Source organism: Mauremys mutica, chromosome 1 (genome assembly GCF_020497125.1).
Source record: "Mauremys mutica isolate MM-2020 ecotype Southern chromosome 1, ASM2049712v1, whole genome shotgun sequence".
NCBI classification, from domain to species: domain Eukaryota; kingdom Metazoa; phylum Chordata; order Testudines; family Geoemydidae; genus Mauremys; species Mauremys mutica.
The window spans coordinates 52,723,337-52,736,254 of NC_059072.1; positions in this window are offsets into that span (position 1 = coordinate 52,723,337).

Genomic DNA, 12,918 nt, shown 5'->3' on the forward strand with positions numbered 1-12,918 from the left:
CACAGGATACACCCCGGGGGCTGAGTCCAAGCTTCCCTCTGGCTATGCTGCTATTTTTAGTATGGTAGCTTGCGTGGTGTTTATCTATCTGAGCTAGGGAAGCATGCTACCAGCTGCGGTGTAGACGTACTCTTAGTGAAAGAGGGCTCTCTTTAATAAATACCTCAGTATAGCATGTCTGTTTATGCCTACAAAGGGAGATTTATTTATTTATTTGGCAAGTTGGGATAGTCATGTTTTAGGCTGTATTTTGTATTGTGTAGTTCAGTGTATGGGCAGGCACTCAGTGCATATGTTGCATGCCTGTAAAACTGTTTATAAACATCTTCATAAAGAAAGAAAGGGTGTGGCTATCATTGACCTAGCAATCAGTCAAAGAAGTCACAGATGTGCCTCTACTTAAAGAGATGAGTCAAACAGGGCAGGCAACGAATAGCCAAATTAAAGTACATTAAAGTATCTGAGACTTTGGGAAGGGTGATAGGGAGAAGGTCACAGATCAACAGAGAGAAGTTCAAACTTAAAAGATCCTTTAATGCAAAGAAAGGGTGGACCAGAGAAAGCTCTTTTAAAATGTGACATGAAAATATAATCTATAGTATTTGTTTAGAAAACACAACTCTACAGAGTGACAAATTAATAAATATCACAGAAATATTGGTTTTGGCTGCATTTTAGCATTCCTATTGTCATCAGTGGGATTAGACAGGTCTGACAAAAGGAAAAAGCTTTAGTTGTTTATCTTCAAAGAGCTTTACAAGGCTTACGGGCCTGATTCTGCCACATTCACTCATGCTGTGTAGCAGTTTACTCTGGGAGCACGGGTGGCCCAATCAGGGCCTAACTAATTAAGGCCCAGTTACTCATGTTGAATAAACCCTTTCTCCACAAATTCAGAAGTATAAGATGCTACCAGCATAATCTGACCCAAAGCTCTCAACTTCAGGGTCTATCTTGAATTATTTTGTGATAATGTTAATCATAGGACCATAAACATGTAGGGCTGGAAGGGACAAAATATACTTAGAATATCCCTGACAGATGTTTGTCTAACATGTTCTTTAAAATATCTAATGAAAGAGAATCCAAACTCCCTTGATAATCTATTCCAGTACCTAACTATCCTAAGTAACGGACTACTTCTGGTCTTACCTTCAGTGGACAGAGAGAACAGTTAATCACCATCCTCTATAGCCTTTAAAATATTTGAAAACTGTTATCAGGTAGTCTTCTTTTCTCATCACTAAACATGCCCAGTTTTTTTAATCTGTCCTCATAGGTCAGGTTTTCTAAACCTTTTATCATTTTTGTTTCTCTCCTCTGGATTCTCTCTAATTTGTTCACATACTTCTTAAAGCATGGCGCCTAAATTGGATACAAGTTCTGTTTGCTAGAAGCTGGGACTGGGTAACAGGGGTTGGATCACTTGATGATTATCTGTTCTGTTCATTCCCTCTGGGGCACCTGGCATTAGCTATTGTTAGATGACAGGATACTAGGCTAGGTGGACCATTGGTCTGACCCAGTATGGTCGTTCTTATGCTCTTCTGATACAATAATGCAGCTGAGGTCTCACCAGTGCTGAGTAGAGTGGAACAATTTCCTACCATGTCTTACATACAACACTCCTGTTAATATACCCCAGAATGATATTTACCTTTTTCACAACTGCATCACATTGTTTACTCAATATTCAGTTTATGAACCACTATAATCCTCTGATCCTTTTCAGCAGTACTGCTGCCTAGCTAGTTATTCCTCATTTTGTATTTGTGCATTTGATTTTTCCTTTCTAAGTGCACTACTTTGTACTTGTCTTTACTGAATTTCATCTTGTGGATTTTAGAAAAATTGTGGATAGAAAAGTATTCAAACTGAAAAGGAAGTATCGGTAAAAGAATTTGATGTTTCAGATTCTCCTGGATTGCAGCTATTTAAAACGGATTGGAGAAAGCAAGTATTCACACCAGTGCTACTATTCTTGTAGTAGGAAGTGTTGTTTCTAACTAATCTACTATGAAACTTGTAAGACAATAGGTACAACTAAAGCAGTGACTTGAATGCTCTGCAGTTTAGAACAATGTCTGTAAATATGCAACAAAAATAAAAAAGAGACTCCTTTAATGTGCTAGGTTTTGCTCATGACAGACAGCTGGATTTAAACTCCAGTACTATTCTAACAACACACTTACAATGTTCAGGGTAAATTTATTAAATATATTGTTTTCATCAGCTTATTTTCAACGTTAGTGGTTTGCATTGCCATACATAAGCTATGAGTTGCTGGTTTGAAGTAAAGTCTGTATTTACAATACTGGATTTACTAAAAAAAGCTGGAGTTCAGAAGACAGTGAGATAATGGCACTATCTTCCTGTGGCATATATTACCTTGTAATAACTTCAGCAACACGTTTTTGGAGTTCAGCAAGCCTATTTCTTTACCTATTTGTTAAATAAATAAATAATCCTTATAACAAACAGTTATGTAGCATGCCACTGCTACCGTTAGGATAAAGAGTGGCGTCTTATCTATGATTGAATTTTGCTCTGCTGAGTTAGCAAGTATCCACCTTATCATTAATTTATTTATTTTATTGAAATCCAGGTCTTTATTGAGTTCCTTTGTTAAAAATTAGAGATGTGTATGTACTTAATGCATAGAAAAGGGTTTAGCTGAAGAGGAATTATAGCTGAAAAATACTGAAATGAGGGAAGACAATTCATAGATTAATGTGATTCCACTGTATTTGAATATTAGAATGAGAAAAAAAATAGCCAAGAAACTATTTCTGTTGTTTTGAGGGGTTGGTTGAATGTGCATGCAACAAGGGAGATAGCTATTGCAGAGTCACATATTTATCATGAAAACAACAACGGATAGATCTGACAAGAAGGAAAGATAGAAACTATTTGAACAACTGAAAGACATAGTAAAAGCAGAGTCATTATTTTGGAACAAGGGATGCACAGAAGAGTTGTAATTTATTATCTTGTGTGATAGCTGGCACTAGCATTTTTATTCTTAGGTAATCGAGAGCTTATAAAAAAACAAGAGCTTATCAGGTATAGTTATCTCAGCTTGCAATGGAGATTTATATTTAAGAATCCTGAAGCTATATTACTACCTTTGCGAAAATACCAGCAATATTATTTACAGTCACAGAGTGCCATGGTCAAAAAGTGCACTGTGTACCCAAACAGTGTACAAGGGAGGACAGCATTGCAAGGGAGAAATAAAAGATTGAGTTTTTTGAGATCCATCTTTTCCTCTACAGCTTTGAGGTTGACAGTTGGAAAATTCATATCTGACATCCATAAAATTTGGGGATTTGGGATTTCAATTAAGGAAAAAGTAGGAGCACTGAAAGGCAAGAAATCGCAGATGTCATGTAAAAGTGTGTTAATGGAGAGATTCTCCATCAGGGGAGGAGTGTGAGAATCGAGGCACCCAAACCAAGAATATGCATTCGGGGAAGAATGATCCTTACAATGTAAGGGTGAAGGCAGCCAGGTCACCTCTGTGTCCACCCTCTATGCACTACAGGGGTCAAATGTGCCACATCGGCCATTCTTGGACCAACTATAGGTGGCATTCATTGGTAGCAAAAATTAAGTCATTGGGAAAATGCATTATGGAAATGCTTAAGTGGTACCTCTGGTAATTACGTTAAAGTGTCATTGTATGACGTGACCACAGCATACTAGTTCTTCTTTGAAGGTCACAGGTATTGCTAAATAGCAGCTATTTTCATTACTATTCATTTGTACTAACTTTAGCTCAGTGTCGTTGTGGCTTTATCTTCGGAGCCTGCAAATGTTTGAGTACACAGTTGAAAGATTACTTGAGAGCAGTCTTGGGTAGCTTTACATTATATTTCTTTGGCTTGCCTTGCTGATGGTGCAGCTGAAGTGAGAGGAATCAAATGTCTTTCTCCTAGCAACAACAGTAGTAATTATTAGTATTAGTATTGGAGTAGCACGTAAAGTCCTATTCCTGGATCAGGGCCCCATGGCGTTAGGCACTGTATAAACACATAAACAAATGGTCATTGCCCCGAAGAGTTAACCCCATCATTCCTTTTCCAAAGCTGATATTTCCCAGTGAACCTCCCTAGGTTTCCACATTGCTCTGATCACATTTGCCCCTATACTCGACACTGTTTTTCAGTAAAGATGGGTACAATTTTTGCTCAATCAGATTAATGATACTCTGAATGAGCCCAAGGTGTCCAGCACCAAATGATCAGTTTGGCTGGTGTAAATTCAGCATTCAAAATGCCAACTCCTCACACCCACTCATTCTCTCCAGCATTAACTGACATATGCACATATAGGTCTGTGAGCAAGCAGACACTTCTCAAATAATTCTGAATAAGACAGATTTTCACACACACACCACTGTATTCCACGATGGGCAGAACCAGTACTGAACAAAAGTAATTATACATTTTATTATAGAGATCATCACATAGAGGGGACAGAATAGGTTGTAATATAGCCTGAGATTTTTTTGGCTCACTATAAGTCTGTGGCTCACAAGACCTTGAATATGATACATCAATATTTATGATGGAAAGGGAATCAGGTGGAATTGGAAAGTTTCCTAGAATATTTGAAACATGTACACAGATTGATCAAATTTACTGCATCATTTAGTTGAAAGCAGATACATTACTTGGACATATTAGCAGAAAATGGTGGAGATAAATTTGTAACCAGTGTATACAGAAAAAAGGACAGACAGAAATAATCTGCATGATGAAAGCTCTCTTCCATCCCACTTAAAGAGGGATCTGACTCCCATACATCCAGTTTATTAAAGCTACATAAGATCATAGCAAATGATAGGGAATGTGAGTATAAAATGAATGAAATAGGTTGGCAGGTGTGTAACAAGAGGATGAGATAGAGGGGAAATCATGGAAGCAAAGATTAAGGTATTAGAGAAACCAGATAAATCTCTATTAGAGAAACTCTTCTCTGTTCCCAGCTTATGCCATAAGGCTATAAAAATACATTGCATTAAAACATTGGCAAATCCTGAGAAGTGATCATGTATTAGGGTCAGTTTTTGAGAACACATAGAAAGATTTAGATTTGTGAGTATAACACATTTCTGTACTAGAAGCTTTGTACAGAGGGCTCTACTGTGCTTTTACCACAATGCTATATGGTGTCACCACAAGTCCCTTTGGAATGGCTAGTGCCCCAATAGGGTGCTAGCTCTGCACAGTCCCTACACGGAGGTGAGTGTACATACTGAGATTGCTGGCTTCTGTGCTGTTGTAATAACTGGGCCTACACACTTATTCTAATTGTAATATCAGCTGTAGGAAAGCGGTGAAAGTTCATAAAATGTCATCATAACTCATAACAATACATGTTGAAGGGAAAATGTGCAAAAGGCAGACAGAAAGACTCAATTAGTGCACAACTAAAAGACCTACTGATATAACTCAAGGACTGTACTAAGATCATGCCAGGTTACCAAGAAAAGCTGGGGGCAGGAAATTAGACCTAATTGGTAGACAAAATAACAAGGATATGGGCTATTCTGGCCATTGCTCCCTTTGAACATAAAAACAGCCATAGTGGGTCAGACCGAAGGCCCATCAAGCCCAGTATCCTGTCTTCCGATAGTGGCTAGTGCCAGGTGCCCCAGAGGGAATGAACAGAACAGGTAATCATCAAGTGATCCATCCCCTGTCGCTTCTGGCAAACAGGCTAGGGACACCATCCCTGTCCATCCTGGCTAATAGCCATTGATGGACCTATCCTCCATTAAATTATCTAGTTCTTTTTTGAACCCTGTTACAGGAGGTTCTTAAACACAAAATACCTTTAGGGGGAAATTAGAAGTTGTTTGCCTGCTGCAAGCTTCACTATCATGGTTGCCACCGCCACTGTCTCCTTAACATCCAAGCTCTACTGTAACACTGTTAAACCATCATCATTCTGATTGTGAAAGATGTCCTGAGCAGACTGGGCCAGAGGGAGGGACACAGATTACAGTGCCACCTCCACCATCTTCAGCTACATCTCAAACCCCATCTGGGATGAGATTTTGTCACCTCCCACCATGTGTCCTTTTCCTTCCTCACCTTATTTCTCCTCTTTTCTATTCTACTCCTTTTGCCTTCCGTCTGATAAGAGTCTGGCTGGGATGACCAAGACTGCATATTTTGCAACACTTCTATAAGTCTGATATCAAAGTGGCAGTTAAAAGCAAATCCCTAAACAGTCCAGTGCTGGTACAAACTTTCCAAGTCTTATAGCAGCTAATAACATCTTGTGCCATGCCTGTGTTTTTCCAGCATTGAAGTTACAAGTGAAAGTCAGCACCAGAGAGATAAGCTGCATTTTCTCATTTTTTATTAATGGTGTGTTTGCCATGATACTAAGCAGGCAGAGGTCTCGGTATACCAAACCCTGAACCTTGTTTAACACCATTTAATGTTTGACAGTGACAGGTCATGTTAACACCCTTGACTCTTTGGGCCCATAGAGTCCATCAAAATGAATACAACATTGAAGGAACAAGGCTCATTTCTTCCCTTGTACCGTCGTGCAAGGGCTGGATCATCTCCATAGAGGAGAAACCTTTCAGATGGATTCTTTATACAGTGTACCTCCAGGGGGCCTGAATAAGGATTTCTGCATTTGTAAATTGCCTAGAAGTAGGTTGTTTTTTAATTAAATCAATGTAGAACATCGTATGTAGTGGTTAGTGGAAGGCTGATGAATTTTGATTCACCATGTGTTTTTGTGACTATAGATTGTATAGAATCAAAATTTGATACACCAAGAGTCATGGGCTGATAATGTCCTGAGAACATATGAAGTCAGGAAGGGTGGAAGCCTACTCCCACTGGAATTTGACCTGGATTCTACTACATCTTTTGTAGGGGTGGAATGTTCCAATATATGGACTAGTGAGGGAATTGGCTAATTAAAGAAGAAGCAGATTCCAAGTTCAATCCTATCTGTTTCTCACCAATCCCTTATGGTGATGACAGCATGGGCAGTCTCAACTCATCATTTATCCACTCATTTGGTATTTCGAATATGTCTATCTCACTGTGCTTTCTACATCACCAGCCATGGATGTAAAATATGACAAGACTGAAAACATAAACATGGAATTGTAACAGGATCAGCCACCTCCCATGCACTCCTGCCTGGTTTAGGGTCACACTATAGGCAGTTTGCCTCTGTTTCCCCATCTTCAGGGCCCTTAAAGTTCAAAGGTAGTTCAAACTATTTCCTCCTGGAGATCAGTTTATTGAGTCCAATCCCTGCAGCGCCTACGACAATAACAACAATTTCCTGAACTTCCCCCCTTTCACTGCAAGAGAAATTTTCTGCTCCTTTTATACTGGAATAGCCTGATACCTCTCAGGTAAGGTTCATTCTGTACTCAGGATTGGCTTAGCCCCAGCCCATGGAGCAAGTCACCCTGTTTCAGGAAAGATATAATAATTGAGCAATATGCAAAATGCTGACTTTACAGTGGTAGAAAGCTGGTACTCTGGGGAACTTCTAATTACACATCAGCTACTGATGTGCTGCTATTCATAATAAGCTGCTTCTTCTTTCTGTATAGAGCTTTGTGCCCCTTGATTTACCTATCTCCATTCCTGCTCTTGCTCCATTGATCATCTTGAGTGGAACAAGTTCTTCCCCTAAGTTCATCTGCTTGTACTTCACTTATGTTCTGTTTCTTACCAAGCAATTTCACAGGCAGACACTAACTGAGAGCAGTCCATCCTTTGAACAGATACTGCTTTTAACGTTAGCCACTGCAGCCTACTCACTTTCCTTCAACAATTTTGTTATATCCTTGGGGCAGCCGGAGTAGGAAGCAATCACTTGAGGCCAGAGAGCAGACAGCTAACCAAAACCTCCATTTTATTTACAGACCATAATATTCTAACTCAGTTGCCATAGCAGCAAAAACCATGACAACCAAATACACAACATATTCCTCCCCCCCTAATAAGAACATCCCCTAAATAAAAAAAACACACACTAGACTAGAGAAGGAGGGTAGACTGCCTCCATTCCCGGCTAAACCCTGGGGATTATTTTGCCCCATAACCGTGGGTTCGCCCTAGCTAGAGATCCAGCCGATGAGGAGGCCTTCTGTCTCTAGGTGGATTACGGCGAACTTCTGGTGTTATTGCACCCGAAAGCACTAGGGGCTCAGGGTCCGCAGCACGAACGGGTGAGGAGGTGGTATCAGCTCGTGCTGGGCAAAGGGGTATCTCAGCCGCCGGCAGTAATGGAGGAGAACAGTCAGGAACAGGTGACTCGTGATTCGGTGCCTCACCAGAAGAGGTGAAGTCAGACCCCTCAACTGCAGATGGGTCCTGAGGACTGGCATGACCTGGCAACAGCTGATCTACATGTCGCCGCCAGGTAACATTCTCTGCAGTCCGGACTGTGTAGGAAACAGGTCCTGTTTGAGTGATGACTGTGGCTGGGACCCATTTAGCTCTGGAAGTATAATTCCGAGCCAAAACTGGCTGTCCCGGGCTAAAGGTTCGGTCTTTTGCTCTGGGTGCCCGTCTGATGACTTGATATTGCTGCTGATGTTGCACAATTTGTCGGGGTTCAGAAGGTTTCAGCAGATCAAAGCAAGTGCGCAGCTGTCGTCCCAACATTAGAAAGGCTGGGGATGCCTGGGTCGTAGCATGAGGGGTGTTTCTGTAGGAAAGTAAGAAGATATCCAGACGCTTTTGAATGGAGTGTTGTCCCCTTGCTGATTTCAAAGCGTTTTTCATTGTCTGCACAAATCTTTCAGCTAATCCGTTGGTGGACGGATGATATGGTGCTGACGTGATGTGGTGTATCCCATTTGCCTTCATAAAATTTTGAAACTCCTGAGAAACGAACTGCGGTCCGTTGTCGCTCACAAGTTGTTCTGGCAGACCAAAACGACTAAAGAGTCCTCGTAGTTTTTGGATAGTACTCTCTGCAGAAGTGGACTGCATTATAGAGACTTCTGGCCATTTAGAATGGGCATCTATTGCCACCAAGAACATGCTTCCTTCAAGGGGGCCAGCAAAGTCAACGTGAATACGTTGCCACGGGTTTTCAGGCCAGTCCCATGGGTGTAGCGGTGCCCATTGGGGTGCATTCCTCACACCCTGACATGACATACAAGCTTTTGCCTTCTCTTCAATAGCGCTGTCCAATCCAGGCCACCAAAAATAGCTTCGTGCAATTTCCTTCATGTGCACTATTCCACAGTGACCGGAATGTAGCTGTTCTAACATCTGTGATCTCAGCGGTGGTGGAATAATGACACGACTGCTCCCACTCCATAAGGGGAGGCATCGCAGGCCAATTGCAGGGGTAAGGATGGATCAAAGTGCGTTAGAACTTCAGAATTTAACAATGCATCCTTAGCTTTGTTAAATGCAACATCACAGGCTTCAGTCCACTTCCAGGCCTTGTTCTGCCCAAGGAGCTCGTGAAGTGGTTTTAGCAGTGTGGCTAACTGTGAGATGAACTTTCCATAATAGTTCAGTAGTCCTAGAAACGAGCGCAGCTGGCTTACATTTCGTTGTGGGGGAGCCTCCACAATAGCTTTAACTTTTGCAGGGGCCTTATGAAGACCTGCAGAATCGATTATGTGTCCCAAATATTCAACAGAGGGCTTGAAGAATTCACACTTGTCTTTGCGAACTCGTAGGCCATACTCTTCCAATCTTTGTAGGGTAGCCTCTAAATTCTTTAAGTGATCCTCTTCATTTCTTCCAGTGACCAGGATGTCATCCAGATAGCACTGAACTCCTGACAAGCCACACAAGATCTGGTCCATAGCTCTCTGGAACAGGGCGGGAGCCGATGTTATTCCGAAGGGTAGGCGACAGTATCGATAAAGCCCCTTATGAGTCACAATAGTCAACAGCTCTTGGGACTTTTCATCGACGTGCATCTGTAAATATGCTTGACTCAGATCAATCTTACTGAACTTTTGTCCCCCAGCCAGGCCTGCGAAGAGGTCATCGATGCGGGGAAGCGGGTATTGTTCTGCACACAACACTGGGTTGACAGTGACTTTAAAATCACCGCAAATCCGGAGAGAGCCATCTTTCTTCACTATTGGAACGATAGGAGTGGCCCATGAGCTATGGGTAACTGGTATTAGGACTCCATTGGTGACCAGGCGCTCCAGGTCTGCTTCAACCTTTGGCCTGATGGCATATGGCACAGTTCGGGCTTTCAGATATTTTGGTGGACTGCCAGGTTTAATGTTCAATGTCACAGTGATTCCCTTCATACTTCCCAAATCATCTCCAAAAACAGCAGCATGTTTCCTTAGTATAGGGGTTAGACTGGTTTCTTCTTTAGTCATCCGGTGCACTTCTGCCCAGTTCAGTTGAATCTTCCCAAGCCAAGACCTACCCATTAAGGCTGGGTAGTTACCTCTCACCACAAACAGTGGCAATCTAGCGGCCTGTCCATTGAGCTCCACCTTAACATCAATAGTGCCCACCATGGGCACAGCTTCTCCCGTATATGTCTTCAGAACAGTTTTTGTTGCCTTAAGCGGAAGATGCTGTAGCTTTTCTTTATACACAGTCTCAGAGACCAGCGAGACAGCTGCACCGGTGTCCAGTTCCATGCGTATAGGTTTGCCCTCCAATAAGGGGGTTACCCAGTATTCATGTGAGCCCATTGCCAAAGACAAAACATGCAGTGTGATGAGGTGTCTCCTTGATCATCCTGGGTCTGCTCTAGAGTATGCAAGGTTCCTCTTTTTGTCGGCCAGACCACAGGCCTCTTTTTCTTTTGTTTACAGGCACACTCAATGTGTCCCTTTTTGCCACAGTGTCGACACACCAGGTCCTTACACCAGCATTCTGATGCCTGGTGTCCTGGTTTTGGGGAAAAATGGGACCCCAGGATTTCCACAATGTCACTGTAAGATTTAGTTGCTGGCTTAACAGCGTGTAGTAAGCTGTGTAGCAGGGAGTAGGTTTTAGCCCCTACAACACTTAAGAATATTGGCACCTTCTTCGCTTCTGTAATGTCATTTGCAATAAAAAAAAGCTCAAAACGCTCAGTATACACATGCCACTGCTCTGTATTCTCATCAAAAGGCTCCAGGGGCCTGGTCAGAGTAGCCATGATTTTTAGTTTCACTTTCACAGTCAGTGCAAACAGCTTTTTTTCTTTTCAGTTGCAATAGCAGCAAAAACCATGACAACCAAATACACAACAAATTTAAGCTAAAATCTGATATATAGAAATGGTGACCTCCAATGACTTTAATTTCTCCAAATTGGGTGACTCATATGTCCTTAAAAAACAACAAGGAGTCTGGTGGCACCTTAAAGAATAACAGATGTATTTGGGCATAAGCTTTTGTGGGTAAAAAAAACTCACTTCTTCAGATGCATTTGAAGAATGTGCTAAAAGCATGTAAGGACACTCAAATGGCAGGAAAGTGCTCAAACAGATAATGTCCTTTGAACTCAGGCTAAGTTCAAATGAATTCAAACACTGATATGAATATTCCTTGCCTCTCCGATTTGCATCTACACACTCCGCCTAGCTCCTCCCTCTCTCCCGTGCTTTCTATCAACATAGGGTGGGGGGGAAAAACAGCTACAGCACCAATGCTAACCTCTGTGTTTACCTGTTTGCTTTATTTTGTTGTTAAGGGTTCATCAACATGCAAAACACATGGAAAGAGGAATTGTGCTAGCGCGGCTCTTTTGTAATTTTGGAGCACAGATTTGTTTAAATCCCAAACACATGATTTCTTTTCTGGTGGACAGAAGACCACATGAAGAAAATGTTGATGAAAAATGTAGTTGTTACTCAGGTTCAAACAGAAGAGAAAAGGAAGTGAAAGTGCTAGTGCTGCTTACTCATTGTCTTTCAAGAACAAATTCCCTATATCAATCAACTGTTTTCTTTTGCTTCCCTATATATGCTAGAGGAGTGTTTCATGTTCAAAGCATTTGATTTCTATTTCAGCCTCAAGAGCTAGAATTTTCCTATACAAATTCTGCATAGCGCCTGTCAATTACTGTTTTGAGAAGAAAGAATGAAAACAGTGCATAAATTGTATCTTAATTACTGTACATACCCTCTGATATAGCTTCATAACCCATCTTTTATGCTTTTGGAAACATTATAGCCAACTGAAAACATTTTTTAATACATTGAACATTGAAAGCTGTGTGTGTGCCAAAAATGAATCTGAATCATTCTGGCTCCATGTTAATGTAAATGTGAACATACCAGTGATAGCCATGAATGGTAATGATTGCACCACCTACTGGTGCCAAAGTAACTGAAATCACAAATCTGAATTGTGATGAATGATTTAACAGAGTGATCAGTTTGAAATGGTGCTGCTTGGTACATTGGTGAGATTTTTTTTTTAACCTTATAAAGTTTGTCTTTATAAACTGGTAGGTTTCAATACATCCCCATCCCCTACTCACAACACACACAGCGAGGTAGACAAATGCACATGCATACAGATAGATGGACAGAAAGGAAGTTGTGCAGACAACATTAAATAAGATTTAGAAATACAATGTGGAATAAAGGAAGAATGCTGAGCACACATGCCCTCAATGTTTAATAGTTGCTGGTTATAAACAATGACAGTCCAACAAAGTGTTTGAGTTATGTGAAACAATATGCATCATTCTTCAACTTTTGATAGAAGTGAAGCTTATCTGAACACACTTTACCAATGTAACCTATATATGGGCCAAATTGTGCTCTAATATACACTTTCATTAAAAAATCCATTAATATAATAAATATGAGTAATTTAATGGATTGACGTTGTAAACTATTCCAATATTTTTCAAGTTTTAATGATTCTAAAGCAAAGTTCCTACATGGAAAAAAGTGTTTTAATAGAAAATTACTCAGCACACCAAT